Raw genomic sequence first — 17,116 nt, 5'->3', positions numbered from 1 at the left:
CACAAGTGAAACTCAGAACAAAAAAGCGAACCCCAACAAAGGAAGACATGTGATTCAGTTTCCAAAAATCAAAATGAAAGCAGCTTCAAAAAATGTAACTAGTTGCCGCTGCAACCAACTGTCACTTCCTTTTATAAGTGGTCGTTCCCGCAAGATAACAATTGGTTTTAGCTTGACAATTGGATTTCGTCTGTTTGTAGCTTTTGTTATCATTTATGTGTTTCTATTTTTTTCGCGGCCATTTTTGAAAAGCCTTTTGTTATGTACTGTTCTGACTTGGTTTTGTCGTCACAAATTGAAAATGATTTTTTTTTTCGTTTTATCTTATGTCTTATTTTTGCAATCGCACGATTACGAATCAATTATCGTGAAGAGCGTTTGAACAGTCTTCAAGTAAACGAAAAACTTCTTTCATAGTTAAAAAATTAATTGACTCATTTGCGCCAAATATAATCCTGTTTTTGTTCTACTTGTTGAAAAATTATACCAATTTTCTTGTCATGTATCATTTTTCAAAACACATGCTAGTTTATTGGTATAGATATAAATTTACCGCTTACTATTTTCGAGCCAACTTGAGTCCACTATATACAACAATTGCGAGCACCAGGTGCTAAATGGATAACTATAGACATGTTCTAAGGCGCTGGTAGGCGTCGGCTCTGATCGATTAATTGGACTTTCATCCGGTAAGTGATGACAAACCTCACCCTGCGATTTTTTATATCCCTTTGGGTATTTAGAAAATTGAGCCTCATTCATGTGAACAGATACTTCAACAGTCAATAAGGAATCTTATTCTTTTGCCTAATTGTAGGGCGGTGAACATTCGAAGATTAGATTAGTCCCATATACTTTCAACGTCTGCAGTTTCGCAGCTAATTCACCAGTTAGACTTCGGGGCTAAAGAGCACAAAACAAGAGCTTCTCTGGCGCAACACGCTCCCAGTGGACAAGTGAAAGACAAGTAAGACCCTCTGAATTGGGGGAAAATCGGCATTAGGGATGGCAATCTCGGAAGCAAAATTAGCCCCACAGTTATTTTGTTTTTGTTTTTTTTTTCAAAAGGAAAATAAGATTTACTTCACATATCGCAGTATATAGACCTTGTTTTGAATAAACAGAACGAATGATGTTGATTGAACATGATGTGCTTAAAGAAATCAATACCAGAGCCAGCAAGCTTTATACTAGAGAGTTGAATCTTCCAGCGTCAAAATTAGTTTTTTTTTTCGATCAGATTGGTCAGTTTGTCACTGCACCGTGACAATATGGATGCAATATGGATGCAGGGCATTGCTATAAGGTTTAAGAGGTGAGGGTGTGTGAGGAGATCAAAGTATTGTTTGACAGGCTGGCGCCACATTAACATTTTCACAAAAACTATCATCTGCCGAAATATTTATGAATGCTTAACAAAGGACCACGATATTTAAAAACTAGCGGGCATTTTTTAAGCACTGGTCATTTCAAAAAACAATGGACCCTGAACTAGCAATATTTTTTTCTCGACACTACAAAATTTTCAAATGATGGAAGATTTTAAATGCTGTTATATTTGCAATCGGCCTTTAAACAACTTTTTGATTAGAAGTTTTTTCAATACAAACACTTCATTTTGTCCCCGAGGTTATTTTATTCATGTCTTTTGCTCATAGTTTTTGTCTATCAGAAAACTTGTTCCAGAACACCAATTTTAGAAAACGTGTTTAAGTTCTCAACTTTATGCAGTTTAACGATTTAGATAGTGTATTTTTTGAAACGTTGGTAGCATTCCAGAGTGTAATAAATATATATGAAAATAGCGCCATTCTTTCATACTCATTGATTTGGAAAAGAAATGGAAAACATCCTATTTTAAATTTGGTTTGAAAATTTAATAAAAATCTATCATGTAGAACAACAAGTCCAAAAAACGGACTTTAAAAAAACAGTTCGAATTAATTTCAACTAAATCTGGCACACGTACATCTAATTTTTCTTTACGCCTGATAATTTTACACTGAAAGCCACAAAAGTGCCAGTACCGATTTAGATTGAGATGAAAAACATTTTCCGCTAAAAGCGGTTATCTTTTAATTGCAGCACAAATGGTGATGACCCTTTACAAGACAAAAAATTACCTCATTGACCTAGTTTGGCGATCATTTGTCACCTGAAGATTTGTCATATCCTTTTTCTCTCCTCTCCTCCCCCTGCTTGATTAATCACCAGTAATCTACCTATTAAGAGGCCAGAAGGTACCAAATTATATCGCATTGAGTGCAGAAGAGGTGACGTGTAATCATTATTGTGTGTCAGTCACCATTCTCAAATAGAGAACTTGTAAAAAATAAAGTTGCCCGCATTTTTGCTTTAATTAATTGATTATAACGGTTTTTTATGATGATTTTATGACAATAATAATTCATTATAACTATGAAGACAAGACAACTCGTATCAGAATAGAGCCCTGAGCGTTCTGAATGCTATTTAATTGGTCTCGAATAGGTTTTGGTAAAATAATTATTGGCAAAACAAGGAGTTTTAGGCTGATCATATTGAAAATTAAGTGATACAATTTGAGTCGTATATGGAATTAATAAAATCAATTAGCTGCTCCAATTCAATTACGAACGATTTTGTAGTACAGGCCAACTCTTCACGCGTGTAAATTATAAAGCGAGCAGTTTAGACAGCCTCGTGACAGCTAACCATTTTGGTTTGCACACGCGGCAGAGACCATGCAAATCAAGAGATTGATCCCTCGAGGGACCGTAGTTTTGTAAAATTGAACGATAGAACAACCACGAGCATATCAATTCCTCAATTTCTTCGAAAGGCGGACAAAAAGCCACTTGAAGCTATTTATCGTGAGATATTTTGCCGCATTTTAGCTCTTATAAACACAAACTTTTATCACGAAACTAAAACTTATTAGAGATCCCTTTCTTTTAGTCGAACGATTTTGCATTGATTGAAAAAAATCAGCCAAGTTCATCATCACAACAAAAAACATGCTCATGGAAAAAAGTGCATGCTGCAAAAATTGATGTCAAAAAGAGAAGAAAAAAATTTATATTTAAGTTGAATTGAAAATTATACAATTAGTTCTGAAGTTCTCATATTGAGCCAATGTCTGTGAATAGTAAAACTTACCTCATTGTAACATTCGTCTACTGCAGTCACACATGAGGCTTAAGAAAAATAGGCCCTATAACCACTGGCTCAAGGGTCAGGGACACTATCTCTTGTGTTTTCCCACCTCAAGAACGGTCGGAGCCAGTTCGGTTCGCTTATGACATGAGACTACGACCCGTTACAGCTTAAAGGCTACTACTAAAATATCCCCCCACTCTAGAATTAGAAACGTCCCCATACTTAGGTCTCTAGATACCCAAAATACATGAACGCCGTTAAAAACCGGGTTGGAACAATCCGTTAGGTTACTTTTTATTAGACAGTGTAACTTTGATCCATTTCAGATGGATCAACCTAAAACTCGCCTTACCTCAACATAACAATTACAAAACACACTCTAGAATTTAAATTTGTACTCACATAGCAGCACGCTCAAGAATTGGGAAAATAATCCAGTCAGTAACTAACTCAAGAAATAAATAACTAAGAGAAGTTTAATGTTTTATAGTTTGGACAGCAAGGATAAGTTCATGCTCTAGAATTTGAGTTCTCTTGGACCGTTGGGACACTCTAGTTGTCCGCCTTTCCGCTGAAGGTTCACTCTGGTCCAACTTTAGTAATCGCTCTCTCGGGGATACTCTGTCTTCTATTTCAAGTAGGACAGCTCTACTCTCGATTGTATATAGACGGAAATTGCGAATAGCAATTTCCCACTCGTTTTTACTTTCTAACTTTCCCGCAATTGCTCTAAAATTGTTCTGATTTCTTTTTCTGATTTTCAGTTATCGCGAGAAAATCGTGCATGACATGTTCCATTCGAATTTTTGAAAAATTAAATTTCTCTCCAAAATCAAGTATTTTCTGCTCTTCTCAAGGTCAAACTTCCAAATATGACCGACTGGCACATACTCCCCGGACTCGAGATCGATGTCCTCATCGCGCGCTGTCTTCTGCCAGTGAGTCCCAGAAAAACCGAGTGTTGCTCAAGATACAGTGCCAGTGGTCATTTACAGAAGTTTGCAGCAGATTTAAGATTATCTACACCCCAAAATTCACGACCATTTAAAATTTTCACACTATTGCTAAACAGCAATCAAAATCTGCATTTACCTGCACCTTTGAATTTTTCGCTTTTCAAGCCAATCATTTAAAAATCTCTTTTGTCCTATTCAATCAGGAAATTGTCATGCAGCATTTTGATTTATATAGTAGATGTAGTATATTAGTAACAATATTTACTTTGTTAAAATTTCTTTTTCGTGAATCCAAGTTTCACTCGGATTCACACTCAAGCCCCCCTTCCCTCTCAAGACTCAAGATCCATCCGATTTGCCCATTCATCTCGTGCTCTTCGCCTTGGATGTACTGCATCCTGAGGTGCTAGATGCGGCAAACTGTCTCAACAGTTCCTCTTCATCATCGGAACTAATCACAATCTCCTCCCAAGCCTTCAGCTGTTCATAGGATCGCATCCATTCTCTCTGTTCCTGTAATCTCTTTGCTTGGTTGGGTAGTGCCTTCACCCTAGCTTCTCGGTTCAGGCAAAAGGAGTTGTGCAGGCTCAAGCTCACGTTCTTCGCCAGGTCTTCCTCTAGTATCGACTCCCTCGCTTTGGTATTGTCTCTAGACATCTTACCCACTCTCTTCCATCCCGTCGTGATCGCATTACGATGGGTTAGCAGGGGTCTCTTGAAAGCTTCCGGCCCAATCTCGGCCTGGAACTGTCGATACTCTTTTTGATGTTTTTTCATGTGATCTTTCGTTGCCCTGTACAACCAAGACGTCAGTGTCGCCCGAAACCATGGAAAGTACCTCAAGCGACTCCATACGTGCCTGACTTCCGTTGGTATGGCGAATACTTTGCACGCAGTCTCAAACAACTCAAGTCTCCTGCTGTAGTCTATCGCGTATATTGACTCAGCCGTTGGCGTCGTCGCCTCCCGATACTTCGTTATATTCTCTTCTATCCATCTCAGAGCTAACATCGTACTCACTACTAAGAGCGTCACCTTCTGCCGGTGATCCGGCAGTCCGATCGACCGAATCTCTTCCACATCCCACACCAGGCAAAGGTTCTTGTGATCTGGATACCACACCGTTTGTGCCAAACAGTGGCATGGGCATTCCCCATGAGAGATCTCAATGCTCCTGAGATTACGCTCCCCTGAGGCTTCCAAGAGAGGCTCAAGCTCCATCATTTTCTCGTGCATCGTGTCGTTGTCTTCCAGGTTTGGAGTACTTCCCACAGGTTTCCCGATCACGTTTTGTCTCTCGTGATCGCTTGTGTTTTCTCTTTCCAACTTCAGAAGATCTTCTCCCCAGATTTCACTCAAGTCATCTCTCAATTCTTTTGGTACTGTCCCTTTGATTTTTCTCAACAACTTGTGCGAGTGATGCGACATTCGAGCCAACCTCACGCACTTGGGCACTGAGAAGGCCTTGTCCACCAGTATTCTCTGGCTGGAGACTTCCACCATCGCCATGTGTAGCGGGTAGTGACTTCCGCACAAGTTGGCCATCATTGACCCTATCAGCGACTTCGCGTTCAATGGCAAGCCATAAGCTTCGCTCAAGGGAAATCCCATTTCCGCCTCAAGACCAACCTTCCAGCTCCGGATGTGTTTTTGAGTCACCTGCAACACCCCGGGCCAAGATTCTACGCTCAACGCCGTCACTAAATGATGTTCAGACTCCAGTCTCTCCAGTGCCTGCAGACCACACATTCTCGAGAAGAATCCGAGAGCTGTCGCTATATTCACCGTGGTTCTCGCGTAGCATTCCGCTATTATTTGCACTTCACTTTTCTCCCTTTCTGTGATGTCTTCGAACCAAGTGATCAGGTCTTCTTTTTGAAACGACAGTATTCTGACGCATGACCGTCCATCGCAGATGTGCTCTCCGTTCCCACACGTCGAATCCAGACAACTACCCGGCTCCAATTTCTTTGCTGACCCAGGTTCGCTCATCCTTTCGCTTGGCTCTTGCATCTGGGGCGTGATTAGCTTATGCAGCACACTCAACTTCGCCAGATCTTCATCTTCCGTTGGTGCCAACCTCACCCGCTCAGTGGTTTCCTCGATCAGACTCGCATGGGGATGCGGACACCAGGAGGGTCTTAGTAGCTTCCATATCACTCCCAAGTTCGTGGTTAACAAGCCATTTCCACCGCCCATATTCACTTCAACCCTCTTGTTCGAGCGCGGCATGCTTATCACCTCTGGTGTTTCCTCAAGAATCAGGCCCAGGCTCGGCCCCTCTTTCTCCACCGCGTCTATCTCCATTATTCTTTCTGTCCAAAACTTCAGTAGCTCCGCTACCTCATGGTTTCTGTGGGCTCCTCCAGCTTCCGAGTCTAAGAAGGGATTGTAGGCTATTCCCATCACTCCAGACACATATTGGTATTCCCTCTTCTCGCTGAGTCTCGAGTACTGCTCTGCCGAGGCCAGGTTACGGTGAACATCATGTTCTTCCTCAAACTTCTTATTAGAGAACCTCCGTACCTCGTCCAGCTTTCGATGGTTCTCCAAGGATACTCTGGAGCTATCTTCTTTCTCTATTCCTGTACTCTGATATACGTTCAAGATGATCGTTGAGACTCTTCTCTCCATGGTTTTACTTCCACTTGCTCTCTGGTGGCATGCCAGGATGGTGCTATCAGACATCATAGACATTGTCCATCTCAAGAAACATGTGGCATCTTTTCTTCTAGCCAGGCTCAAGCCTGAATTGTCCCTGGCCACGTGTTGCATCAGTGCCTGATACACCTCTAGCTTCTTGCTTCCCAACTTCAGCCTGTCATACGAGGTCAATGTCTCCAACTCTATTCCCACCAGACTCCAGGTGAACATTAATTGTCCCGCAGTTCTAACGAAGGGATTCGCCATTAGTGGCGGTGCTGATGAGGATGTTCTCATCGCCTCTTCAAAATGATCCTTCAACAAACTCTGCCAGGACCTCTTCAGATGACTTGCCATCTCTATCTTATTAACCTCGGCTCTTTGCTGGGTGGCCCAATTGCGTCGCCTGCGAGCTATTCCACTGTCCAACTTCTTCAAGCAGTCCTCCATTTCCTTCAATGTTTCGAGGGCCACCCACCACGTCCGGGAAGTGTTCCTCGTCTTGCTCCTCTCCAATGGATCACTCGTCACTTGTTTGCCCATGTCCTGATGTGCCTTCGAGATCCATTCTTTGCCGATCTCCACTTCCCCTACCTGTCCGTTCGTTGAACCTCTCTTCACGTTTACCTTCTGAGGCTTGAAGTCTTCTTCTGACGTCGAACTGGTGGAAACCTCTATTTCCTTTTCCACTTCAAGTGGTTTCCTGAGCTCCGAGCTGTTCTTGTATGCCGCCGTCTTGCATCGGGCCAAAACGATGGGCGCCGTCTCTCTCAAGTTTCCTTCCGAAACAGCATCCACTGAAGGACTACCCCATCCTTCCACTTCTCTCTTCCTCTTGCGAGTCTTCACATCTCTGCTCGAGGGGGTTGTGGCTATCATCATTGATTCGACCTCTCCATCCACTCCTTCCAACTCTTGCCTCCCCCCTGCTCGAGCCTTAAGGATATTAGTACTTTTAATCATATTACTAGTCCCAACCTTATCCCTTTTTATATCATCAACCATTTTATCCACAGTTTTTTGTTTCAGAGTAGAGCTGTCCTCACATTTCTCTTTTCTAGTCTTCGATCGTGCGTTCCTCAGCTCCACTAGCTTGTTCAGCAGCTCTTTTCTTGCTTTCTCATCCAGGCCCGTTCCTATCAGGAGCGGTTCCCCGAATCTCACTACTGCGTCCCACAGTTCCTTCTTGAACTTGTCCAGCGTCGTCTCGCTGCCCACTTCTCGATTGAATTCCTCCAGGAACTCCTGCCAAGCGTCATCCTCGAGAGATCCCAAGAATATGTCCCTGTTCCCTTCGAACGTGTTCTTCCCCCTTTCCTCCGAGCTCAAGAGTAACATCCCCATATTGAAGGTCTCACCTGCCAATGGCAATTCTAGGTTCTTCCGCGGGGACGGGTTCAGAGGTGGTGTGGCAGTATCTGCCCAATTCTCTTCGCTCAAGTCTTTCAACAGCTCTTGAGTGGTGAGTTCCTCCCCTGATGGCCCTGGTTCAGGTGTATTCCCCACCTCCATGTCCTCTCCAGCTTCACTGAGAGTTTCATCCATACTTTCTTCCTCCGATTCATTTCTTCTTCTCTCAAGAATTCTTTTGAATCGATCCTCAACGGGTCCGCTCCTCTTGTCTCCAGGCGTGTCCACGGACAGTGGTGATGGTGTCGCAGGATCCAGCTTCTTGTATTCCGTCAGTGCTACGTGCAGTTGACCTGCTGCATCTAGCTCTGTTCCTTCCTGTCTTATTTCCACCTGTTCCAAGCCATAGGGCGCCTTATATTTTCTCGTGGCAAATTTCATGTCGTCCACCAGTGCGACGTGCCCCTCCATCACGATCATCCTGCCATCATCCCATATGGGCAACATGTTATCAAGTCCCTCCTTCTCAAGAGTTCTCAAGACTTTCCTCACCTCATACCCTGGGGGCTGCGAACCTCTACTCTTTTTCGCTTGCGTCGTCCACGAATTTACCTTCATCTCGCTGGTATGGAAATAGACCGCCGCCGTGTAGCCAATGAACAGGGGGTCCCAGCCATCAGTGAAATCCTTCTGCATTTCCTCCGCCCTCATCCTCGCCATTATGGAGGGAACTACCAAGGGACTATTCATACCTAAGGTCATCCTCCTGACTATTGGGAACTCAGGCATGGTTGCCGGGAGGATTTCTTTCTCCATTATGGTCTCTAGCTCCCTCTTCACCAGTGCGAAGCACTCCTTCCAGGCAGGAATTCTCAAGATTTCTCGTCCGTCCGCCGTCAATGGGTTCAAGTTCCAGAATTTGGGATACATTTCAATAGGGCCCTCTCGCTTGCCTCCCATTCTGCATTGCATTTGTCCCCTGAAATTGCACACCATCATCTCAGCATCTTTCACTTTTCCGAAGAGTACCGTGTTGCTCATACGCGCCCTGAGCACTTCTTGCTGACACCAATTCAGTGCTGCACCATCCAGTACGCTGATGAGACTCAAGGGCGTCACCGAGTGACGATACGTTATCACCAGGGGATCTGGAAACGCGTACGTTACTGCTGGACCATAGATGCAGGTCACCACCTCCTCCAGACCTCGGATTATCCCCATTGGGTCCGACCTCATTGCCAGACACAGGTCCGTCAACAGAGGCATCCCTCTGTTCGCCTTCTCCCATTCTTCTCTCGAGGTTGGGTTTTCATCTTCACCCGTCATGTATCGATTCTGCATCATGAGGTATTGCACCAGTAGTGTCTTCAACCCTGCGGCGCACTTGTAGGAGCTGGTTTCAATGCTCGTGTGGACTTTCCCCATAGACAGAGGTTCTCCATATTCCATTAACCGATGAAACGACACCAATTCCCCATGGGTCAAGAGCACTAGTGCCAGATACCCATCAACTCGAAGTGTCTCCACTCCCCGACTAAACATATATGCTGGACCCATATTGAACAAGTATCTGGGGTAGACCAAATACAGGGCCAAGAGCAGGCTGATGGGCATGCCCAGTATCTCCTGCACGAAGGCTCCGAAGATAGTCGCCGTGGTGCCGAACACTCCTGCCAAGAATTCTCTCTCCCAGCAAGGACTCAAGAACTTGAGAATCTCGTAATCTCTCCTAGTTTTCAATTCGCCGTTGGCGTGCTCTCTCCAAAATCCTCCAATCGTCACTTCATTGGCGGCCGAGACAAATCTAACCACCGTCATGTCTCTCCTTTCAGCTAGCTCCAGTTGCTTCTCTAGAAAACTCCAGATTTGTTTCACGAGGAGTGGTGCTTCCTCCCTCGTTTTATTCGTGGCGTTCTCCAGCCTTGGTGTCAGGAATGGCCACCAGCCATTCTCTTGGGTCAAGCGATATTTCATCGATTCTAACTGTTTCTCCGTCTCGACCACATTTCTTCTCTCGTTGCTGGGACCTCTAGTCCTGCTGGTGGAGTTTGCGACTTTCACATCCATACTCCGGAACCACAGGCTGGCCGTCAACTGGTTTATCGCCGGGTGATCGTCCCCGATGACTGGGCTGAACTTGAGTTGTCTAGCAAAGTTCGATATCTCTAGCAAGAGTACCTCATCCAATACAATCAAGACATCGGCTAGTCCGTAAAAGCCCCTCAGCGCATGAGATATGTCAGCCCATGCCGCTGGTAATTCTGATCTGTAAAGTCTCAAGTTTACTGGCTCCAGCTCTCGATTGGGGGCTGCCATCAGAATCCGCCATTCACTCCCTTCCGCTATCAAGATTAAGACCGCATACACGAATTGTAGGGCGGGTGGCATGCTGGCGTATCCTGGGGATGTGGTAAACACCACCTTTGTCTTGGACCCAAATCTCGAGGCTACGTTCTCTTGTACCTCATTCATCGCCGCAAATAAAGCCTGAATAGCCTCCCATATCTTCTTTGATGTCGGAATCTCTTTGCCCTTCAGTTGCTCAAGAAGTCCCATCGCGTGCAGGTGGTCATTCATTCCTGCAAACAATAGCAGCTCAGGTTCACAGGGCATCTCCGACTTTATTGCCACCACTAGGGTCAACATCTGGTTCAATTCGGCTCCTGGCAAAGAGTATACCAGAGTCTCCGGCCAGAACAACTTGGGAGACGTTCCTTCGAAGTCTGATCCCGCCACAATGATCACTCTTGCAGCAGCTGGATCTGCTCTATCATAAACTGCCAGAGTCTTGGCCAATTGGGTGCCGCCACAGGGCTTCCCGTACCTGGGATCCTCTGCCAACCTTGGACCTTCGTAAGCAGCGTCAGGCAACTCCATCCCCCCCGGGTTGAGCAGCTTGTCTACTACCTTCAATTGCGCCGGGGTTGCCAACTTGATCCTGGCGATGCCAGTTCGGTGCTTGGGAGGTTCTGCTATAAGTCCAGGACTCCCTAGCTGCTTAAGAGGCCTGTAGTTAATGGGTCCCATGATCGTTTTTGTGGGAATTCCAGTCAGGTCTGTAGTCTCCATTAACTTCGTTCTCGAGAAATGCGCCTCGTGTGCTTTCAACCAGTCTACGCAATGATGTCTATTCAAGTCCTCATGCGACACTCGTTCGATCCCCAGGGTTTCCGCCAACTCTCGTCTGCATTCCAAAGTCTCTAGATCCAGTTCCTTCACCTTCTCAGGATATCTCAAGCGGGTAGTCTCCCTAGACTTCTTTTCTCTCCTGCTATCTGCCACCACCACGGAGGACATCGCCGAGGTCGGGGGTGTTGATGACTCTACCTCCTCCGACTCCATTGGTGTGGCACTCTGCAATCGGGTCTGATTGCTCCTCGAGCTATCTCTAGTATCAACTCTCGCTCCCAATCGACCAGCCAAGGCCCTCGAGGCAAGGAATGGTGGGTTGGGAGGTGGCCCTAAAGTGAATTGGGCTGTCTCCAGCAGGTCCGCTTCTAGCGTGTTTATGTGAACCTGGAAGACATCGTTCAGCCACTCAGCTCCCCTTGGCCTATCGAAATGGATTCCATCTTTCGAGGTGTCTTCAGGGAATCCCTTGTTCTCCATGCGTTCTGCAACGTCTAACAGCCCGAGAGGAAGCACACTGTTTCGGTGTATTTCTCTGATCGCCTTGTTCAGGCTCCGCACCCTCTGGTTCATCTCTAGGGAGTGTTGATCAAACATCATGTTATAGGGGACCGTGCATATCGTCAACAGGATGGGATCCATTTGGATCCTCAGCTCCTCAAGAAGGCAATTTATCTTGTCGCTTAGCCTCGTCACTTTCCTTGCTTCTCCTCTCGACACGTCGTTGGTCCCAACCATCAAGGTGACTGTGTAAACTTTGGTCATTCCTAGCATGTCCAGAGTTGCCAACATCTGTGGCGTAGCAGCTCCAGCGAAACTCAAGACTCCCGTCTGCCAATGTGACCGGATCTGGGTCAACACCCGCACCAGGCTGTCCCCTATAATCAGGTGAACCGCACCCTCTGGCACACGAGGTGGCGCTAGATACTGCACCCAGGCTGCGTCGTGGAAGCAGTCCCTCCTGGCTTGCTGTTCCGCATTCCAGTCCAAATGACTATGCTTGTGGTAGTTCCCCTCTGTGTCCTTCTTGTAGCTCGCGATCACGACGTTTCTGACCGGCTGTTCCCTCCAAGTTGGTGGAAGCTCTGGCCTTGTCGCTCTTTCACGACTCTGCTGCTGCAATTTCTCGCCCAGCTCCTTCAGGCGCGATGAGGCGCCACTCACCTGACTACCGCTCGAGGTCGAGGTTGGTGTATATCCTGGTAACACCACATCCATCAGAGGACGTACAGGTTGGGTCTCTAGATTGCGCAAGGAGGGCGTCGCGTCATTCGGTATCCAGACCTCCAACCCTTCACTCATGTGTTCCCTGGCCTCGCGGTCAAGGTTGAACCGTCCTCTAGCCCTGGGAGCTTCATCCACCTCCATGCGCGACTCTGGCCTTGAGCTTGTCACCACTCGTTCGTTTGACCTGGCTCCCTTTTGTGCGTCCAGCTCGCGTTGTCGTTGTTCTATCCTTTCCAACTCCGACTTTAGTTGATCGCGATTCGCGGCGTTCTCCCGCACCTTTAGCTCCTGCTGATGTTCCGCCCTTAGCATCTCAAGTAATTTCAACGTCTGATCCCGCTCGTCGACTGCCTGGTCTCTCTCCAGCTGAAGCCTCTCCCTATCCAACTTCGCCTGATCCCGATCGAGGTTCGCTTTATTCTTTTCCTTCAGCGCCTTCTCAAGCTCTTTCCTTAGGACTCCCAGCTCCGGATATGCCTCGGTCGTCTGTTGTGCTCGCGACATCGACGGCACCTTACTCGAGCTCTGGCCCGTGGATCTCGCTGTTGGCCTCGTCGGTAGCGGGAACTCTCCTGCGCCGTGTTCGGTGTTGTTACTCAGGCCAGGATTTCTTGCCAAGTCAAAGCCCCTTACTCCTCCATCCGCATTCCAAGACAACCATCTGGTCTGTGCTCGATTTGATATGCCCTCAGTGGTGTAGCCGACTATCAAGACAGCCTCCGTCGCAGACTCCCTGCACTCGCCCTGGTCCTCCAACTGGAGGATCGCATTCAGCATCACCGCCATTCTCTCGTCGATCTGGGTGTGGTCCAGGTCCCTCAAGCGTCTGTACAGCTCGTCAAGAGTGGGCCTCTGCAGAGCCGTGGGCATAGAGTTCCAGAATCGGTCTGCCATTCTTTATAACTTCGGGATGTGTGTAGATAGATGTCAACCAGCTCAAGAATTACCTTACCAACTCAAGAATTACCTTACCAACTCAAGAATTCTCTAGAAATCTTCTCTTGCAAGCACTTGCTGTAGATCCGGATTGTCGCGTGTTCAATCAAGATTCTCTTTTTCTGTTTCTCGTTTGAGTGTAGTTGGATATTCAACTTTGTTTTCAAACCTGATCTGAAAACATAGAGCTCATTAAAACTTAGTATGTCACGTTCCTAACCTAGAGACCCCCCTTCTACCCATATGATTAAAATCTCATCATTCACATATCACTTAAAACAATTTGATTGGATCTCCCTTAAGAACATGCAGATTCATTTTATGTTTTAGCACCATCAATTCTTTCTTTTAAAATTCAATTGTCATGCCAATCACATCTTAAGATCCCTTTACCTGCGCCGCACCCCAGTACCTGACTCAAGACTCCTCCCTCACACCCGACCTGATACCTCCATGTACCCGACTCAGGCGATGCTCAAGTAGTACTTCTTGTGAAGATGCACCATTATCTCTGTTTCTGCAAAGACCACATGTAGGATAGCGTACAATTCCCTCGAGCTCAGTTTGCCCCTGTTTGGGTCGTACACCGGCATCGAGACCTCCACTATTCCTCTTTCAATCATGAAGTCACGTAGTCTTGTCAGTGCCAATATCACGTGTTCGGGATCAATTGTGTTTCTGTCGTTGACTCTCGTTACTAGGAAGCAGAGGTATTTGCCCGGGACTTGTGCCACTGACGGTGGAAGCGCTGCTATGCCTCCCAGTCCTGGCCTCTGTCTGAACAGAAACTCTATGTTCTGGTACTCTCTTTTGAAGTCAGCCTCCAATCTTGATTTGAAACTCATATCCGCCGTGATGCAGATCGCGCTGGTCCTGTTTGACAGGATGAAGTCGCTATCTGTTATCATGATGTTCTCTGAGTATTCATTGGGTATTTCGAATTTCGTTTTGAAATTCCTTCCTATGGTAGGCTCTGGTTCTTCTTCCTCCAGTTCCAATCCGCTTGTTTCCCTCACTTCCTTGAGCTTCTTTATCATCAAATTTTCGGTGTGGGTAAGTCCTACCCCCACTCCCCGGACAAAAATATTTATCGACGTCCCCGTCGATGTAGTCGGGTCTGAATTGTCCTTAGGGATGTCCAGTGGCCTGTCTGTTGCTGTCCATCCGAAAAGAGGGTCCTCTGTCTTCATGTAATTTGCTGCTGATATATCGACTTGCTGAATGCTTTGTCCTTCGTGGCTCTCGTCCTTGACATCACGCATCCACTCTAGAATCCTCAAGTTCGTGTTCTCCCTCCTTTCTATTTCACTCTGCTCGAGATCCGTCTCCAATTCTGGCGTCGAGTAATCATCCTGCGGATAATGTCCACCATCGTCAATGACCTGCCATTCCTCTCCGGCTTCCAGTTCGCCTGCGCTTAGTAGTTCATCGCCCAACTTGTCTGGCTGTATCTTATCGATCAAGAAGTCATCCCCGTACCTATTGTACCTCATGCCTGTGCGTTTACGATTGCCAGTCCTGGTTTCCGGTGGTGTTGGTCGATCCGGCTCCATCCACTTCGGTACCTCGTTTTGCTCTGGGTCGTTCCAGTCTTCTTCTACAAATGAACCTGCATCCGACTCCACTTCTATCTTTTCGTTGTCGTCCAAACTCAAGTTCTCATTACCATCATTTTTCTCTCTAGTGCCTTTCTCATTCACTTCGCACGCTGGTTCCACCACCAGGTACTCAAGACCTTCCATGTCTCTTGGTAGGCACCAGTCCTCCGGGGACGGGACATGAGGCTTCAGATTTTCGTAATGTGCTGGTCGCCCTGTACTCAAGCGATAGAACCGTCCTTGTTGATGTACTTCCGTAATCATGAACGGTCCTCTCCATTTCTTGAGTAGTTTCTTTGTTCCCTTGGGCGGTATGACATTTTGGAAGACCCACACGTATTGGCCCACTTCGTATGGCTTTGCTCTTAGTATCTTTTCGTCATATTTCTTGCGTTGCCTCATTTGCGCTTGCGCCGTGTTTCTCCGACATAGCTCGTTTAGCTCTTGTTGTCTTTTGATCGCTTCCTTCACGTATGCTTGAGGTGACGTCCTCTTCCCCTCGTACTCCGGGTAAAAGAATGTTATAGGCATTGCCCTTTCCCTGCCTGTCAACATCATGAAAGGACTGATACCCGTCGTTGAGTGCTGAGTACTATTATAGGCTCCTACTACCTGTGGCAGGTATTTGTCCCAGTCCGTCATGTATCTCGAGCAGTACACCCTGAGCATGTTGACCAGTGTCCTGTTCTGTCTCTCTACCAGCCCATTGGTCTGTGGATGATAGGTCGTCGAGTGCGCTTGAGCAATGTGTGATCTCTTCATCAATTCTTTTGTCAAGTCCCCCACGAAAGCCTTGCCGTTGTCCGACTGGAAAGTCATTGGACAACCATACCGCGATATCCAATGCGTTATCAGGTGATCACATGTCTCCTCTGCCGAGGCTGTCTGGCACGGAACCGCTTCCGCCAACTTGGTGAAGTGATCTATTATAACTAGTATTTGGTTATAACCCGACTCCGTCATGCAGATTTTCTGATGGTCTATCTGCACCACTTCATTGAATTCCGAGCTCTCGACAGACTTGAGGGGAAACTTCATCTTCCTTGGGTCTTTTACTTGAAGGCATGCTAGGCAGGCATTCACCCATCTCTCGCAAGCTTTTCTCATTCCCGGCCAATCAAACCTGTGAAGTATCCTTTGTTGTACTTTATCTATCCCCTGGTGGCCCATCTGGTCGTGTGATCTGAAAAGCACCTCCGTTTGGTACAATTGTGGTAGTATGATGAGGTTGTGTTTGTGTAATATTTTTTCCTCATCTCTTCTCTTGCACGCTACCACCCCTTCAGCTGTGTGATAAAGTAAATCTCTCTTTTCCTTGTAGAACTGGCTCAAGATCTTGTAGCTGTCTTCCTCAAGTTCCCCCTTCTCCTTGACTCCCGAATGGATCCATTTGGAGAGGTTACTTGTCATTTTGTCATTCTTCTGGGCCCTTATTAGGTCAGACAGCCTGTATCTCGCCTTAACGTGCTCCTTTAGCGCCATGATCTGTCCATTCATTTCACCAGGGTTGTGGGTGTCATCACCCAGCTTCACACATATCATCCTTTTCACGATTTTCATGTCGTCTTCTGGTACCAGATTCGTTCTGACGTTTGAGTTGCACGATAGTTCCCTTAGTGGTTTTCTTGAAACTGCTATTTTCTCGAGCTCTTCACCACCTCGTACCTCTTGTGTTTCCAGATTGTACGTCCCTGAAGATGGATCCGTCTGTAATTCCCTGTCGTGCTGTCTTATCTTCTCTTCCGCCAGTATCATGCATAGACTGTCTTGGTCTTCGCTGCTCTCATCCGAGTCTTCATCCCATTCTTCACGCTCCCCGGACAATTTCCCTTCTCCGGTTTCGTCTTCTTCCATGAATCTGGACCACTCCCCGGACTCTTGATCTGGTCCCCGGTGTTCAACTTCTTCTCTGAATGTTACTTTCTTATCCCTGACTTTTGTCTGCTCCAGAATTTTGTCGGGGATTTTTTCAACTAGTGATCGCACAACTTCCTTGCTATCAGTGATGCTTCCTTTTGAGACGTCAGTATTGTTCACTGTTTCTTCTCTCCGAAGTATGGTTAGTTCCGGTGCCTCCTGACCTTTCCCTTGGATCACGGGCTTGTCATCTGATAGTTTCTCAAGCAACCTCATTAAGTC

At 46.4% G+C, this 17,116-nt stretch overlaps 1 protein-coding gene across 1 annotated transcript in view; it reads left to right on the top strand.

Moving 5' to 3' along the window:
- The first annotated feature begins 442 nt into the window (after positions 1-442).
- The window catches only part of LOC134839112 (histamine H2 receptor-like), an 86,866-nt gene continuing 70,192 nt past the window's right edge, over positions 443-17,116 (top strand). Inside the window, exon 1 of the mRNA XM_063854550.1 lies at positions 443-689. The gene's annotated coding sequence lies outside the window, so the exon portion shown is untranslated. The remainder of the gene's footprint in view (positions 690-17,116) is intronic.

This window comes from Symsagittifera roscoffensis, chromosome 2, assembly GCF_963678635.1.
Source record: "Symsagittifera roscoffensis chromosome 2, txSymRosc1.1, whole genome shotgun sequence".
Classification (NCBI taxonomy): Eukaryota; Metazoa; Xenacoelomorpha; order Acoela; family Convolutidae; genus Symsagittifera; species Symsagittifera roscoffensis.
The sequence above is the reverse complement of the archived record's forward strand: the minus strand, read 5'-3'. Positions and strand labels throughout refer to the sequence as shown.